The sequence below is a fragment of the Vidua chalybeata genome, chromosome 1, assembly GCF_026979565.1.
Source record: "Vidua chalybeata isolate OUT-0048 chromosome 1, bVidCha1 merged haplotype, whole genome shotgun sequence".
In the NCBI taxonomy this organism is placed as follows: Eukaryota; Metazoa; Chordata; class Aves; order Passeriformes; family Viduidae; genus Vidua; species Vidua chalybeata.
The window spans coordinates 48936215-48951085 of record NC_071530.1 but is presented as its reverse complement, the minus strand read 5'-3'; positions in this window follow the sequence as shown (position 1 = coordinate 48951085).

Genomic DNA, 14871 nt, shown 5'->3' with positions numbered 1-14871 from the left:
GGAATTTTTGAGTCCCAAGCATATATTCAGCTTAGTTTGTCATACTGTGGTGCCTGATTATTATTATTTAAAGTGAAATGTATGTTGGCTTGTTCACTTTATTTATTCACTTTAATCATGTCACAGCTCCCTCTACTCCAGGGCATTGCTGGTGGACAGTTGATTCAGAATTTGGAGAAATTTTGATCCCAGAAATGGATGAACAGCTATAGATCTTGTTGAGGTGTCATTTCATAGCTGTAAATGCTCTGATTTAGACCAGTGGACATTCTAGGCTAGCAGAAACAAAGCTTGTTTATCAGGCAGTAATATATAATTTGAAAAACAGATGTTGCTGCATTGCTATTAGGATAAGAACTAGGGCTAGGAGATGTTTGCTCTGTCTCAATAGCAAGCTATCAATATTCTCAGCAGCATTATTAGTATTTATTGAAAATCTTTTGTAAAGCACTGCAAGTTTGCACAGAGGTGATTTACATCACATAATTAGGATGCCTAAAACCATATACAGAAGGATAGGTACTAGTAGTGCTAAGTACTTGATTGCATTACATTGCAATGCTATTCTAGGGGGATTGTAGCATTTTCTGTCACTTCTGATTGCATGGCAACAAAACGAGGAGTTTTTATACACATTTCTGCGTCTGACAGTTTACAAGTTCTAGGCCGTGTCTCCAAATTTGCCTGATCCTGCACAGTCTAGGTGATACTGTCCAGCAAAACAACATGCAAATGAAAATGGCACAAAATGTAGAGTCTCTTGTTTTGCATGAGCTATTCTCTTTGTGCATAGAAATGGTTTTATAAAGCATCAATATATAACCTAGTCACTTTGCTTTTACCAATATGCAGTTTTGAAACACAATGTTGTCAAATTCAGCCACATTTAGTGGTGTTTATTGATTGCATCTTATCATAAGACAGTCTTTCCCATTTTAAGGAATTGTTCCATTGGGTGAACTGTGAAAAGATCTGGATATTACCAAACTGGTTTTCTGTCTACACAGGCAAATTTTAACTTCAGTTCCATATACCGTGAAACTTGCTATTTATTCAATAGGAAGATGTAGGCCTGTATGCTATATGCAAATTTAGCATATGTTTAGGTTTAGATTGGATCTTGAGCCACAGAGTTGTGGCATCAATCAAGTTGGTGTCAATCAGCCCTTAGATTCATGTTGTGTTAGAGCCCTAATCAATACTGTGAGCCTGTTACAAACCTCACAGAATTCACTGGAGCTGTCTGACCAATTCAGTGGTCTTGGTAAGCATCTACTCAGCTTCTAACTGAGCTTTTCAACTAAGGTATAGGTCTGACCATGCCACAGGTCTGTGTCTTCTCAGAAGGGGAAGCTGGTAGCACTACACTTTGAGGAATTTGTTTGCTGCTTCCTTAGTGCACATTAAGGAGTGACATCTCATTTAATAGTTTATCTGCTGCACATGAGGAGTAATTTCCTGCATGCTACTGAGACACTGAGGGGAGAAAAGATGAGGCAGCACTGGTGCCCCTGCAGTAGGGAGAGCATAGAGTGCATTTCTCCTTACATGAGAACTGTTAAAGGTTATGAAAGTCCCTATGCCCTCTCCTCCTGCTTCTTCCTTAAGCAGTCACATGGAGGCCAAGCAAAACGTGGTGCTGTGCCTGACAGAAAAATGTTGCTAGGTCAGGCATGGGGATGATGTTTTCCAGGGCTACAGTTTCACAAAGAGCTAAGGCACAGAGATTCAGAAGCATTAGTAAGTGGGCCAATCAATACCAAATCAATTTTTCATCATTCATTCAGAGGAAGAAAAGGAATGTCTAACTTAATCATTCCTTACAGAAAATAAACAGGCACCTTGTCAGCCCGTGAGAAAAATAATTCACTAATACCAAGATAATGTTTCTAAACAACTGATTGGACCAAAGGTGAAATTTAATTGATTATGTGTTAAGTATTCTCTCTCTCCCTGTCTCTGACATAGCACTCCTTCGTATACAGAGTGAAAATACACAGACAGTAGGCTGAACAATTTTCTCCTTGTTGCCATAGAAATTTCATGCGATTATCCAGTTCTGTGGCTGAATTGCTTCTAGAGACACAGAGTTTGATCCTTTTCACTTAAATTATGTAAATCAGGCACAGCTCTGCTGATCTCAAGAATTTGTAGAACTAGTGTAAATAAGAGGAAAGTTAGTGCAATAATAGTGATTATTTTCTTACTTTGTCATTTTTTAACTAAGTGAAAGAAATTATTGAATTTTACACATAATACAAAACACATTTGTTGTGGAAAAGTTCAAAATCCTGTGTGGACTGTTACGCTATTTTAGGATTTTTGTTAATTGCTGCCAAAGTCATTGGAGTAGGACTTGGGTACTGCTCTAACTCATAGTACAGTTGTATCATTCACAGAAAAATTTACATCTGAATGTGGGAAAAAAAGTGGTAAGAGGAGAAAGGAGAAGAACTAGAAGCATTTTATCAAAGCAACTTGCCTGGAGTCACAGGCAGACCAAAAGCAGGGTAGGAGCAGGTGTCTGTCTCTCTTGGCCCCATGCTACCAGACAATGCCTGTGAGTGTAAGAGCAATCCAGTAGGTAACAAGAAGGCAACACTTCATTAGTTGGTTTGCTTATACCAATATGCATCTGTCAGGTCTAGTTTGTAGGCTAATATCCAACTGGGCATCCCAATAAACAGCCTATGACTATGACATCCAGCTGTGTTCTGCTGGTGTTGTGTTGAATTAATCAGGGTATGGCTCTGTGCTCTTTGTGGGAAAGGAAAGCTGTGGGAGTGGAAACAAATGAGACCGGGCTTTTTTTATGCCAGGCTTACGTATTTGTAACAGTGCATTTGACCCTTTCTCTGGGCACCCCACAGCTCTACAAGTGTCTGCCCACCTCCTGCAACAAACCACTTGCAGTGCGTGCCTGGGAGGGGAACTCAGTGGGCAGCTGCAAGGGATATGCTCTGGTGGAGATGTTCAGGGTCTGAGGTTCCCTCTAGGTCCAGCTCTACCATCAGGAGGTTGAGTTGGCTTGGGACAGCCCTGGCACAGCAAGTCTCAGACCTGGTGGTGTACTGAGATTCCATCCCAGGCTTGGACAAGTGCACCATCAACATCACATATCAGAGTCCTACGGCTTCACCCTTGCCTGGAAAAGCTCATTTCAGTGTAAATAAGAGAGTGCCTGAGAACAGCTGTGTTGGGGATCTGCAAATTCCAAGGATTGCCTTGTTTGTACATGTAATTATGCGCACATAGTTTCAAATATGTTAATTTTGGCTCGTTCCTGGCCTCCAACATGGGGAACACGGAGTGTGTGATAGCTCCTGGAATTCAGTGTTGATTGTGCGTTGGAAGCAGTCACCTCCGAGGGCAGTGAGGCACATGGCACACAGCAAGACGTAAGTTGTTGTTTCTCTGAGCAGCATTAGTTTCCCATCTGTAAGCTGATTAGGCTCCCAAGTGCTAACGCTGATGGGATGGCAGTAGCAGGGATATGAACCACTGGTACAGGAACCTTAAGTGGATCATAGACAAGTTGAAGTCAATCTCCATGGCCTACAAAAGCCTGGATCTACAGACACATGTTTTCCAACAAAAAGTTCCTTACCAGATAACCATTCTCCAGGGATATTTTCTTTCTATCTTGGATACTTATATTCATAGGGAGAAATATTTGCCATAGTACATATTTCCTATATCTTTCATAGAAATAGTAATTTCTAACATCAGGGCATGGGTGGTGATAGGCACCTTCCTTATGCACTGCTGTCATTACTTGCCTTTGTCTACAAAAGTGATCCTGTACTATTTGCACTCTGCTCTTGCCTAACAATAATTTCACAGAATTGATGGCTGAATGCCTGTCAATAATACTGCTCATAGATATTAATGCACTTCAAAGTCATTAAGATGCAGTCACCCCTGAATGAGCTTATGTTCTATAGCCACGCTATTGGAAGCAGTATGGATTTTCACATTTGGACCATCTGTAAATACAGCAGCTCCATGACTCATGTATTTTTTTTCCCTATTTGAACTCAGAGAAAAATTAATCTGGCCCATCTGCAGCTGGACTTGTTTAGAAAATCTGATTGCCTTCCAGACACCAGCCATCCATGCTTCAGGGATGCCAGACTTTCCACATGCTAATTAACTGAGGACAGAAGAAATCACCACAAAACATTCCCATCTTTGTGCCTGCAGCTGTAAATTCAGAATTAAAGTAATTTGGGGAGAAATAATGTTGTGAAGTGTCACAGAAGATTTGCAACTGCCAGTGCTTTTGAAGGAACTAGCTATGCCTATAACCATGCACTGAATATGATACTGAAATATAGTATTCACTTGTTTAGTGATTTCTTTGTTCTGCCAAAAAAGCCCAGCAGAATTTGGGTCTAGAAAGCTTCTTCACAATTCAGATTAGAAGCTTGACTAGGGAGTTACAGATAGAGGGGATAGAAGTTAGTCAGGTATGGACCTTGTGTTAAACTAAGCCACTGAGGATTGTTAGCACTGTAAGATGTGCCAGGAGAAATGACAGAGGCGTGAGGCTCAGCTGCCAAATAAGGAAATCTAAATGAGCAATATCTTGAACTCCATAGATTTACGTTATACCAGCTGCCTGAAAGATACAAATGTTAGCTATTCAAGAGGAACCACATGCAGTAAAGACTTACATATTAAGAATATTGTGAGATTGGTAAATGCTGCATGCAAATGGGAAGGTAAAGGACGTCCTTAAGGTTTTCTCAGTGATGACTACACTTTTGTTAGCTCTTATCTTTTACTGAAAGTCTAAAGATATGTGCTATTTTCCACTAATCCTTGGTGCTATTATAGAAGAATCTCAAATTGCATAGGAAAGAACTAAAACAATGGGGGAAAAAATCTTAAAAATATTATTTAAAACATTTCCCATCCAGAAGATGAATGAAAAGAACTCAGCATTTTTTCTTTACTACAAGATTTGTCCTTCAATAAAAGTGGAAATAACTCCTTAGCTGCAGGACTTCACTCATCCCAATGGCTCTAAACTGTCTGTGGACTCCCATTTACATCCACCCTGATTTCCCAACAGAAATCTTTGTGGGGGATGAGTACATTCAGGACAGTTACAAATCCCATTAGTCAGTCAGAGTCTTTCAATTGCCTGTAGTGGTCCTTGTATCAGTGATGTGAGCAGTAAAAACAAGTTAGAAATGTCCACTCCAGTGTCTGGCTATACCAAAGACTTATAGCATTTTTCTGCAGCAGCAAGTCCAACCCCAGTGACTGTTCTAGTTTTATCTGTTCCACTGAGCATAATAGGAGTGTGAAAAAAAAAAAGCAGTTAGGAAAATGTCTTCTCCTTTTCTGTCTTCTAAGTATTTAGACATGCCTGCATCACTGTCAGTCGAATGCTAGATGCCTCAGTAATGAATTAGAATTCAGCATCCCCTGAGTATTCTGCTCTGAACAGTTAAAAAAAAAATAATTTTAAAAGACTGACAGATTGAGAGCAAAAGCAATCCCAGAAGTTTTGTATCCACTTGACTTGTGATTCAAATCCTGAGTGTCTAGGTGTTTCAGACAGAACTTGCAATGATTTTCATCCTTGTAGTTCCTGGCTCCTTGGGAATGTGTTACCAAACAACCTCCTGTTGCATGTCTACACTGGTAAATGTGTGTGATATCCCAAGGCTGGAAAGGCAGCAAGGCTAGAAAACTTCAAATGGAATCTGGAATATTTCTCTTTACTGATACAGTGAGCCAGAGCACTCTACAAATATGTAGCAGTGGGATCAGCAATCCATGAGAGGTGGCAGAAAACAGTCAAATTTTTAATGACAATCAACAAGATCAATGTAGTGCTGGGAATGAAGTCCACAAAATCTGTAGACAGGTATTTGTGAAAGGCAGCATTGGTTGGCTTTTTTTTGAGAGGGCAGACCTGGTGACTCTTGGGAATTTGTGGATCCCCAGCCTTATCTGTTAAAAGACAATACAAATCAGCTGAACAACAACATCTTTGCTTACTGGGAAATCTGGTAAAGTGAAAACTGTTTAACCAGCTTTCTATGAAGAAAGTAAAAAACCTAAAGATTAATTTCTTTGACTATTTACATATATTTTTATTTCTAGTGTTGTGATCCTGAATGTTAATTAAATCATACTGTGCAAAACGAGCTCCTCTGCAGCTGTTTCAGGAGCCAGGATACTACAACAATCTCTTGAGATTGGTTTTGCTGTATAAAATAAAAGACTTGTACATGGGAGGACAATCTGAACCACGTGCAAGTAACCAGGGAAAGAGTGTCAGAGTCTGGCTCTACAGGGTACATCAAAAGGTGATCTTCTGGTTTCTGAAACAAGGGAGTTCAGGGGCCTGGCTGGCACATGCTGGATTTGCACCAACACATATGCTCAGCTTCCAACTAGATATGAAAGAGAGATGGGGTCTGATCTTAGACTGGAGTCTGGATATGACGCTGGTAGACATCAGCTGGCATCTGGCTAGGAAATTTGTTCCACAGTGTAGATAACATCACTTATTGTAGCAATTAATTATGTGGGTTGTAAAGGTGCACATATAGTGCAGCTATTATTGTGGCTGATACTAGAAGTGCATCACTTGGCTTGGTGGCTAGCTTTTGTGCTTATACTGCCAGAGCCACTTAGTACACTCTGGTAAATTCCAAGGTGAGTTTTTTTTTTTTATTTACAACATATTCCTTGTTCAAATTCCTACTGGGAAGGGAGCCCTGGCAGAGAATCAGACTCAAATCTGCCTCCTTGTGATGATAGTGGTTTGATACTTCTGTATTAGTATTCCTTCCTAATAAAAAAGAAGACACTATCCTTTGTTTGGCTACAGCTCAGTTGCATCTTGATTCCTCAGGTTGTATTTTAAATCTATTAAAAGGGAAGTGTAGGCTATATAAAATACGTGGAGAAGCCAAGAGATGTATGAGCATGTAAGGTATATGTTTCATTAGCAAGGTGCTTTTCCATGGTGCTACACAGAGGAGAATGTGGGCATAAGGTGTCAAAGCTCTGTGTTCCACAGGGACCAGCTGGAACTGGAGATAAGAGCTTTGTTCCTCTTATAAACTGGTGTGTTTCCAGTTGCAGTGTTTTTCAGCAACAGTGTGTTTTCACAGAAAGCAAACTCTTTTCACTGAAAAATACCTGCATTTCTAAAGTGTTACCAGCTATAAGTTCAATAAATGGTGCTCTCCATAGTTACTGCTGCAATTTGCCTCAGATAAGTGGCTATGTCTCACAGACACTTTGAATTTACTTTGTATGTGGCTTAAAAGAGATACGCAAAGACATAAAGTGGAAGCAAGTATGTAGTTTCTGTCATCACCCGAAGCTGTTCATTTAAATATTTGTGCTCTCATACCTCGATGTTTCATTTGTGTTCATATGGCTGATTCCCTGTATTGGGCCAGTGGCAGGGCCAGTCTATTAAGCATTAAGTTAATTAACTGCATATCTTTTATGTTGCTGTGTATCAGGTTCTATTTGTCATTCATGTGATACTCAGAAATGTTTTTGATTAGGCTATGCCACCTCTGCATTTGGCCGCGACAGTGTGAAACTGTCTGATCAAGAGAAGGAGAAAAATATATGAGGTGACTAGTTCTTGGTATAGCTTCACCCTGATTTGTTTGAGTTTTGAACTTGTTGGTTCATAATGCACTGAGCAGAAAATTATTCATGCTACAGAGACTTTATACCTCTGTCCCAAGGGATGGGAAGTTTAAACTGGGCCAGTCACATGATATAGTCAAGAGGATGTTAGTGAGGCTTAAGTTGTATGCCAAAAATAAATAAAATGAAACAATGTGAAAATATTATTTAAAGAGTTATATTGACTTGTTAGTGCATGCAAAGTGAATGCCTCTATTTGAAGTCTTAGTTGCAGCTGAGTAGACCTGCAAATTGCAAGCTGACACCAGACTGCATCAGCCCCAGGACAGCAAATTCTTTTAGCAACTTTTTCAACCTACCCACTTTGTCCTTTTGGAGCCTGGTCTTAAGTATATGCTTCAAGAAAATTTCACATTGCTTCAAGCAAGTTTGATCTGCAGGTGTAGAACTGGAGATGGCTCCAAGATGCCAAGAATGTTTCCTTAACACAGTGTAAGCAGGCAATTAGAGGACCTGACCCAGAGATCTGCACTGTGACTCTGATTTCCCTCAAGTCAAAGCAGACAAAGTTTAGGCTGGGTTTGTGTTTCTGCATATGTACAATTGATGTGGGACTAGTACGCTATTCATAAGTTCCAGAGTGTTTTGTCTAGCATTAAAAAAGCAACCATTAACATGCAATATGTGTAGGTAAGCAAGGTATCTGATTAACTTTCTCCTCTGTTCTGGATGAAAATGTGGAGATAATGGAAATAAAATGGCTTGTTAATGACTTTGGTAATGCAGTGTCTCTTAGAAGGGTATTTAGAGTGGCATGACATAGTTGAGAAACAACTGAAATTGTGAGTTTTGGCACTTGCTACTCCATTTTAGCCACCAGCTATCTTTTCTGCAGTTACATATTGCCAGAGCAATAACTGTAGGCTCAGTTTAGCCCACATGAGTGCCCTGGCTGAGATACAGGAGCTCATGGCAAAACTGCCTTTGGCTTCAGCAGGGCTCTAATCTTTTCTTCAATATACAGTTGCTGGAATCTCTAAATAGCCCATAATAATGTTTCTAAGCTTTTAAATGCAAAACAAGATATAATTAAGACTAGACTGAGGACTCACTCTTCAGATGTCTGTGCACACTTGGGCATGTGAATGGCTAAGTAGTAGGTAGGCAAATATAAAGCTAGTATGGTCAAATTACTAATTGTGCCTTATACTGGTTTCCTACCTGAAAGAGATACTCAGATTTTAAGAACAGGTCTGCATCTGTTAGTTTTCTTTTAAACCTTTCAGACACACACATGCATTTCTTGCACTTGCACTGATCAATCTGCTTTCAAATCAGCAGTATTATTACCAAGGGTTTTCGTCACTCCTAAGAATGTCTAAAAGTGCCTTGAGCAAGTGAGATGTGTATCAGGTTTGACTGAGGTCTTGTTAAGGGTGTAGAGAGAAATAGTGGCTGTGGACGGTTTTGTTGTTCTCTGCCACAGTTGAAATAAAGGAAAGCCTTACACAAGATTATTAAAGTTTTCATTTTAAGCACAGGTTTATGTTACAGATTCATAACACCTCTGGGGAATTCTGTTGAGAGATTGCTTATGGGAAGACCTTTTACAAAAAATCAATTGTTTAGATTTACTTCTGCACTAGCACAAAACTTTCTTTTAGCATGCTAACACCTTTATTGAGTGAAACCATTGTATAGAGGAAGTTCCTTAGCTCTCATTGGACTTTTTTCACTGGATGGTTGTCTTTCTCCCATGTTGCTGTCTGCAGGCTGGTCTGCCTATTCCTTCAGTAGCAGAAAAATATTTTCATATGCAGTATGGAGTGCATATGCAGGGCATTGTTTTTGCCAAAGTGCTACTCTTGCTGTGGATGTTCTCAATAAATGAGTCAGGAGACTTAGAGCAGAGGTCAAAGGCTGAGCAGAAAAAAAAGGCTAAATGTCATGGAAAGAAGGGCACGGTTTTAGTCATGTTGGTGGCCCTGAACTCTTGTGTGAAGGATGGGGCAAGAAGCCATTTACTAGTGGGTACTACATACATAGGCAAATGTACACATGCAGCAGCAGTTATGTAGTATGAAAATGGCCCCAATATATCTGGAAAATTTTCCATGCAGAATTATGTTCTCATCTATTATTAGTCTCCACTATTAGCCTATTCTTATATAACTATCACATGTATATATAATCTTAATATTTTTCTAATCCTTATATAAACCTAATAATAGCCTGCTGTTATGCTCTAGCATCAGAGGCAAAAGGAGAAAGGGTCTCACAATTTTGTACTTGTAGCAAATATTGGCTGTGTTAAAGACATATATTAAAATACTGCTTTCTTACACTTGCATGTCTGATTCTGACATTTTGTATCTACAATAGCAATGGAATAAATATGAAGAACAGGGTAGCATCTATTCAGTCTGGAAAAAAAAAGGCAAAAGAGGTAAGGAAGACCACATCTTTTGCAGAATTCAGTGAGTGGTTTAGCTGTATCACAATCTTCTCCATTGCTCTCTTTCCTCCTCCAAAAGTTCTTGGTGGTTTCAGCTCGGGGGTCTCTCACTGAGCTATAGTGTATTGTCTGTAAAGTCTCCTATTAGTAAGGATTTTTAGCACTATTGTGAGCACCCTGGAGGGTGAAATTAAATGTAGATGACAACAGAGTGCTGAAACCCAGCAGAATTACAGTTTCAATTATGCAACTACAAACATGTATCAGAGGCATATTCCTAAAGCCCTCAGTTCCATCTGGGTCTCAAATGACTTCAAACTCATGATTTCCTTGTTCACTTGAAACCTGTCTTATTTCTGCTCATGGTCCATTCATTTTTGTGGGACAGCTATTAAAGACATTTAGTCTGGGAGGCATTAAGATTTGCTTTAGAAACATGAGCTAACATCACTGTTGGGAAATGGTCTTCTGCCATTTCACCACTCTCTGTCTCCAAATGACGTCTGGTGCAAGTCCAGAGGCTGAAATTAGAAAGTACACTGCAGCTGCTTAAATAACCCAAAATCATTTTGGATGGTTTCTCCAGGAGTATAAAATTATGTGCATGATGAGCCAGCTACTTCTGAGACCTCCAGGCATCGCTAGATCATAATCTTATAATAACAGATACAAAATATAATAAGAATTGTTATTATGAATGTTGACCTAACAATATGTGTGAATATATCAACTCTGGCAAGTATACCTAATAACTTCTTCTGTTTTGTATGGTATATGGCAAGGCTGAAATGAATGGATGTTACAGAGTTAGGTCCATGCCAATAAATAAACAAGCAATCACACGAAGTATACGTTCAAATACACTTCCGGTAAGGCTAAAATAGCTAATGTTTCAGGAAGACAAGCATAACAAAACATTAGGTTTTAGTAACATAAAAGTAGTTTGTTAGAGTGAGTCTCTGGAGCAGTTCTCCAGCTTACCTCTTCTAGTGAAAAGCATAAGCTTGGCAATTATGTGTGAAATATCCCACTAAGTTGCGCAAATTCCCATAATGTGACCAGGCTGAAAGTCAAAGATAATGTCAGATGTTGGCTGTAGCCTTTCAACAAGTTCCACATTATAAGTAACCACATAGCACAAGCTATTAGACCTAAGGCAGAGCAAGGATGCCCTGGGCTCATGCTATTATTCTACGTGGCTAAGAATTTTAGGGAATATGTGGTACTGTTGAATGGAGTTTCAACCCTTTCTGGTATGCTGCTCATTACAGAAATGGGGATTAACAAAGAAAGATTGTATCAGACTAGTTAGAAATTGCTGAAAGGGTTGTGAATAGTGGTCCAGAACTTCAGTAGGCATAAATTGGCACAGCTCAGTTCAACTTGGTGGACTGTGCCTATTTAAAATCTGCTGAGATTCCAGCTCATTATATAGAAACCTGCATCTATATATAGATCATAGCAAGAAAAGGTTAAAATTTAAGTTCACAGAAGCAAAGCATTAGTAGATAATACTACCTTTTTCCTTTTATTTTGAAGTCTCAAAGTCAAAATGACCTTTAAAGGCAAAAGGGTGTTTGGGGTGCTAAGTGTGTATGTTACTGCAGAATAAATCAAATATTAGGAAGGTAACACACTTGTATTTCTTTGTATTGGAATTTTAATTTTAATGCACTTTTATAAAAGATATAAAATGTTAATGTGTCAGACAATAAAAAATAAAAAACCACAACCAGCAACAAGAAAAATCTAACCAGTTAAAACTCTTTTATATTTATAACAGTGTTCTTGCCCTATTTCAGACACAGTCTGGACTTTTCCTTGCTATCTTTGCTCTTCAGACATCTCAGCTCAGACTAAAACTTTATTTATACACAGAAAATTATAAAAAAGAAAAAAAATGGGTCCTCTCCTTTCTGCAAAGAAGGCAGCTGTGCTGGAAGTTTGGTGGTGCTGAACAGTGAAGGAATGGCTACTGCAAAGCTACTTCATGATAAACAAATCCCTTTCAACCTGAGGGAGAAATCATCCAGCTTTTGCCAGGAGGGTTCATGGAGTAAGTGCTGTCCCACAATGATTTCTGCTGGAGAAGCTTGAGGGAGGCAGCAGCTGGGAGATGTGAGTAGCTGCAGCCAAACATTCCCTCTGCCTGCTTCCCTTCCTGCCTCTTGGGAATGTACGACTGGGTGACTCCAGTTTTAAAGCTGGTTTTATTGGTACAAGCAGCAACCCCACACAAAGTGGGGTTTACCACGCATGCTGCTGAGGGGATCAGGAAAGAGACAAACCCTGAAAAAAAAAAAAATTTTGTTGAGCTGTAGGTTTTTTGTGAGTTTAGGCATCACTCTGACTTTCGAGAAGAAAGCTGACTGGCTGATATGGTCCTGGTGTTTTGATGTATTTTCTGATAGAGTTCAATAACAAAAAGGCCCAGACACACATAGGTGGATTCATTTTTCCCTTGGACTGGAATAAATCAGGCGCAGTGGCATTACATCAAAGCCACACTGGTGTAATCAGAATTGGAACAGGGTTCGTTTAGCACTGTGATGCAATAAAAGATGTTCTTTTGCATAACCCTTCTCACAGAAATAAGACTATTCCCTGTTTTTTGGTTTTTTTTTTTTTTTTTTTTTTTTTTTTTTTTTTTTTTTTTTTGTTTTGTTTTGCTACAAAATAAGCTGTTTTTGATGTTTGGCTAAAGGCTTCCTATTTTCAGACTCTGTTGTCCACTGCTTATGAGTTTAGCCCTTCAGGCTTAAATTCTCTGTGCTGTCTCTGTCTCGGGCTTAATGCTTTTATGAGGAATGGAGCAGATGAAGGTGAAACAGCCACAGAATGCAATTTGGAGGAAACACATTGCTTTGCCCCAGAACACCTTCCCCCTTCCCCCATCTCTCTGATTTAAAAGCCAAAATCCCTGGTGGCACACAAATAAGCCCCAGTGGGCCCCATAATAGCTATGCCAGGACAGGTGCTTCCCTCCCTACAGGGCTGTGCTGTGGAGGGGCTCAGGCACAGCCCTGGGCTCTGTGCCACTGGCTATGATTCTGAGGAAAATTCACTAAACAGCAAAGGAGGCACCTGTTAAAAAATGTTAGGGCTGCAAGCTTAATCAGTCAAGACCCATGAGATACCATTCTCAGCCTTTATAAATAGGAATTGTTTGGGTAGAAATCCTTTTCCACATACCTTGCTAATCAAATAGCTGCTTTTTCTTCCAGTCAGGCCCACACATGGCTGTAGGGCTGTGTTCAGGGCTCCCCAGCCCAACCCTGCTCCCTGTGTGCCATGCCTGCTTCTTCCCAGGGATGTCTCAGGGAGTTTCAGGGTTGTGTCTAAATACTTTTGAGTATGAACTGGTTGCTGCTCATGAAGGTCTGGAGAGGTGAGGTAGTGCCTCTACCCTAATGCTGCAGAACATAGGCCTGAAATTAGAGAGTATTTAAATGTTTTTAATACAAAATATTGTACTATGTCCTTTTAAGTATATGCTAATGTGAGATACCAATCCTGAAAGTCCAGACTGAGTGTTTGCATTGTAGACTTTATAGAAATGTGCCCTATTACTATTTATTATTGTTAATTGTTAATTAGTTAAATTCAGACCTGGCTGACTATGGGTAGCATATACATCATCTTTATTGTACTATTTAAGTAAAACTGGCATGTTTCTTGGACTTTTCTTTAGCTGTCTTTTTTCCCTGTTATTCAGTCAGTAGGAATGCCATTTTTTAGTATTCTAACATAAATTATTATATTGGTTGGATGAACAAGCATCAGGGCCTTAATTAAAGAATGAAGGTTATAGAACTAGATTTGTACAGAAAATACATTCCTTTTAAACAATGAAACTATTTAATATTTGAGCTGTAATAAACCGTATTTTTTACTTGAATGCTGTGTCCTATTAGAGTTAGATAAAAACAGCAGTAATCTCTCATTCTTCACAGTGTGATTTCATAAGAGATAAAATTTATGTATTACTGGAAAATATTACAAGTAGGAAATTTATTGAGTTGTCAGTATAATAAGCATACTGAGCATAAAGTCTGGGGCTTTTTCCAATTATGTATGAAATTAATGTAGCAGAACTCTGTGCAAGACCTTACTGAAAATTAAGGTGATAGTTATCTTGAATACAGCTGATGGCACTTGCTCCCATTTTCTCATGGGTTTCTCCCTCACATTCACTAGCACAATGCCCAGGTGCTCTGACTAGGATGTGTGCCACATGGAAGATGAAGGATTCCACCTGCTGAGCCCTCATTACACCTTTGGGGTTCCCGTTCTTCGTGGCAGCAACTGCTTTTTGCACAGGTCTGTCATACCTTTTTGGAATGAGTGGTTGCATCTTATTAAGAAGCTCACCACAGGGTTTCAAGGTGATTTCTTCTCCTTCTGGAGAAGTAGAAAACCATATTGGAGCCATGCTTCCTCTTCTAATGCTTTACAACAATGAGGCCCTTAGTTTAAGGAGAGCTGCAGCCTGGCTGCAGGTGTAGCATCTATAACAAAGATGGAGGAAAAGGCAGATTGTGTGCATGGTTAATTTGGAGCAGATGCTTCAATCCAGCTGTGCTCATAGATACACACATACTTGTGGTCTGGTACCTCCAGCAACACAAAGTTGGTGTATTACAGTGTGTCAGAGGTGAGATTCCACCTCATTTTGCCAGATGTCCAGTGTAAAACCAGTCCCTTATTCAATGTCCTGACAATTTAACAAGGTGTAGGAAAAGATTAGCAGGTGAAAAGTGGAAAATTGCAGTATGCAGGGG